Below are 3,950 nucleotides of genomic sequence, written 5' to 3' on the forward strand. Positions count from 1 at the left end.
GTCTAGCCCGACTTCTCTTAATGCTACGTATATTGTTCTGATCCCAAAGGTTCCGCACCCGGAGACGGTTTCGCAGTTTCGGCCTATTAGCCTGTGTAATTATTCTTACAAGGTGTTGTCTAAGGTCTTGGCAAACCGGTTAAAGGTGATTCTTCCTATGCTTATATCTCCCTCCCAAAATGCTTTTGTGGCGGGTCGTCAAATTCAAGATAATATCGGGATTGCTCATGAAATGTTCCATTTTTTGAAAGGGAGAACTGCGAAACGGAAGTTTGAAATGGGAGTCAAATTGGATATGCAGAAAGCCTATGATAGAGTTGAATGGGATTTCCTTGATGCGGTTATGGAGAGAATGGGGTTCTGTTGTATGTGGAGAAGGCTTGTCATGGGTTGTGTTTCTACAGTTAATTTCGCTGTCCTTCTTAATGGGTAGCCAGGCAACAAGTTTGCTTCGTCCAGAGGTCTCAGGCAGGGTGATCCTTTATCTCTTTATCTGTTTATCATTCTGGGGGAGGTTCTTTCGTGCATGATTCAAGCTGCGATTGACGACAAACAGCTGGAGGGAGTTAGGATTGGTGTATCGGGGCCCATTATATCCCACTTGTTCTTTGCGGACGACACTTTTCTTTTTTTGCGTGCGGGGGATAATTATTGTAGAAATTTGCTCTCTATTATTGATAGGTACTATGAAGCTTCGGGGCGGAAAGTGAATCTCCAGAAGTCCAGTATTTATTTTGGTGCAAATGTTCCGAAAGGGGTGGTTGCCAATTTGGGTGGCATTCTTGGTTTGTCTGTAGTGGATAATCCTGGCACTTATTTGGGTGTCCCAGCCATCTGGGGTCGGTCCAAAAAGCGTGGCCTTACTTATGTGAAGGGCAAAATTTTGGGAAAGCTCCAAGGGTGGAAGCAGAGTGCGTTGTCGAGGATGGGCAGAGAAGTTCTGATTAAGGCTGTGATCCAGGCCATTCCTGCTTATCCTATGTGCATTTTTAAATTTCCTTCTGTGGTCTGTCATGAGTTGGATGCCCTGGTTGCGAGATTTTGGTGGGGAAGCCATGGGGAGAACCGAAAGATCCACTGGGTGTCTAAGGAGGTTCTGGGCCTTCCCAAGGATATGGGTGGCCTGGGTTTTAGAAATTTTCAGGAGTTTAATGATGCGTTACTTGCTAAGCAATGCTGGCGTTTGCTTACGGAGCCGAATTCATTGTGGGCGAGGGTTATTAAGGCCAGGTACTTCCCGCATTGCTCTTTTTTGGAGGCTAAAAAGGGGCTCGGGCTTCTTGGGCTTGGTCCAGTCTTCTCTCGGGCAGGGAGCTTCTTACTAGCGGATCTCATTGGAAAATCATGGGTGGGGAGGAGGTGAGGGTTTGGGTGGATAGGTGGCTGCTCTCTCTCCCTTCGGGGCACCCTATGCCGCTTGGTTCTGTCTCTGTTACGTCGAACTTACGGGTCAGCTCCCTCATTGACTCCTCTTCCCGGCAATGGGATTTTGATTTTCTAAGACCGTTTCTTTCTTTAGCGGATCAAAGGGCTATTCAGGAAACAATTATTGGAGACTCGAGGTGGAAGGACAGGCTTGTTTGGGCTGCTAACCGGAATGGCAAATACTCGGTGAAATCGGGGTACAGATGGCTGCAAGTTCGCTCTATTGAGGTGAGGGATCATCGGATGCCGGTTGTTCGTTCGATTTCTAAAACTCTATGGAAATGCATTTGGCAGTTGGCTGTTCCTCCCAAAATTCGGCATTTCTTATGGGTTTCGTTGCATCTTGGCCTGCCTACTGGTAAGGCTCTTTTTTCAAGAAGGTTATCATCCTCTCCCTCTTGTCCTCTTTGTCAGAATGCTGATGAAACTGTGGAGCATGTCTTCCTTCGCTGTCCTTGGGTGGCGGCTGTTTGGTTTGGTGGAGCGTTGAATTACAAAGTGGATGCTGCCGGTATTGTCTCGTGGGATCGGTGGTTGCAGGATGTGTTTTCTCCTAACTGGGGTTCTTCGGCTGACAGGCAGTGGTTCCAAGCTTATGTTTCGTTCTCTTGTTGGTTCATCTGGAAAGCTCGCTGTGATTTTGTGTTCAACCAGGTTCCTGTGAATCCATCTAAGGTTATTTTTTCGTTGTCGACCGCCTTTGGGAACTTTTTGCTTGCTATGTCTTCTGTGGGTATTGCTCAGCCTGTCTCGGTTTCTCGGGAGGAGGTTGTTGTCAGGTGGTGTCCTCCTTCTTCTCCTTTTGTTAAAATCAATGTAGATGCTAGTTGGTCTAAATCATCTCGGATGGGTTTTGCGGGGGTGGTTGCTAGACAGGACGGTGGGCGTTTCCGGGCTGCGGTAAGGTCTTCTGTTTTGGCTCCTTCTTCTCTTGTGGCTGAGTCTTTTGCGATCCTGCATGGTTGTGAATTGGGTGCCTCGTTGGGTTTCAGTTCTGTTCTCATTGAATCTGACTCTCTTCAGGCTATTTCCTATTTAAATGGTTCTCTTGAAAATGGCAGTTGGGAGGCTTTCCCCATTTTGGCTAGAGCTCAAAGGTTGGGATCAGCTTTTCAGAACTGTCGCTGGTCTTGGGTTCCAAGATCAGCCAATTTGGCAGTGGATGTTCTTGCGTCGGCTGATTTTACGGAGATGTGTGATTTTGTTTGGGTTGACAGACCCCCATCTTCGTTAGTTCATGTATTAAGTAATGACGGACTGCCTTGCCCTCATTAGCAGGTTGTGGTGGGTTTGGGGTGACACTATCTCTTAGTGATTGTGTCGGTTGTTGTATCCCTGCTCACTGCTTTGCTTGGTCTTTATTTCGTTGTGTTTGCCTTGTCGTAGGCTCTCTTGCTTCTGTTTGGCTTCTTAGCCTTGGGTTTCTTAATTTAACTCAATTCTTCAAAAAAAAAAAAAAAAAAGTATAGAGACAAAAGAAAATAATCGACATAATGCTCCCAAAGATTTCAACGTATGCATTGCTGCCCAAGAATTGTATACAGTATCTCCACACATCACGAGGCCATAATGATGGAGAGAAAGTTCCTGGAAATTTCCTATGCACAGCCATATAGGTCCCCTCAGTTCGTAACTTCATGTGCATTATGATGATTCAACGGTTGTCATCCTGCATGCAAAGTGGCTCATAAAATCCTACTAGAAAAGTATACAACCCAAAAAAAATAAAATCCCTACTTAAATAATAGTATTAATATAACTCTAAAAGTCATTCAGTACTACGGTTTGATGATATTTCTCTTTATTTATAAGTAAGAGGTATTAGGTTCGAATCTCATAAATGACGAATTTGGTACTAAATTAGGTTACCCATTATGTAGCTTAGCTGAACTCCTCTCTCTTCTTAATGTAAAATATATTGTTGCACTTAAAAAAAAAAAAAAGACTTCGTTATTCTTCCTTTTTTTATGTGTGTTGAGATTATCAGTACTATTCATAAAAGATATGATGCAATAGGGACTTGCCATTGTGAAAAATTATTGTTCAGGATAGGGTTTCTCAAAAATATCTTTGGAAAATTTGTGGCAAAACAACTATGTATAACGCAAGTGATTTTCACACTACATTTTAACCTTATATAATACAACTCTTAATTTTGGCCACTGATTCTCTTTTAATTTATTAATTTAATGTTTGAAACAAAAGAGTGCGAGTAGTGAAAAGTGAGTGTAAAAATTATTTTCCATATAAAAATGTAGGACAACAACATTTACAAGAGACAATTTCCCAATGCTAGTTTAGTCCAAGCAATATTCTAAAGGAAAAAGAGGGTTGAACTAAACGCAGTAAATTGGAGATATTCTAAACACAATGACAATCCACCAAGAATAAAAAATATAAAAATACAAGTTAATTAAACTCTTATCTTTTGTTCTGTTACCATCATCCATGATAGAGTCGTTGCGCAAACATGGTGCCCAGAGAAAAGACACATCGTGCTTAGGAATTTGACACATATGCTGATA

This window comes from Malus sylvestris, chromosome 4 (assembly GCF_916048215.2).
Source record: "Malus sylvestris chromosome 4, drMalSylv7.2, whole genome shotgun sequence".
NCBI classification, from domain to species: domain Eukaryota; kingdom Viridiplantae; phylum Streptophyta; class Magnoliopsida; order Rosales; family Rosaceae; genus Malus; species Malus sylvestris.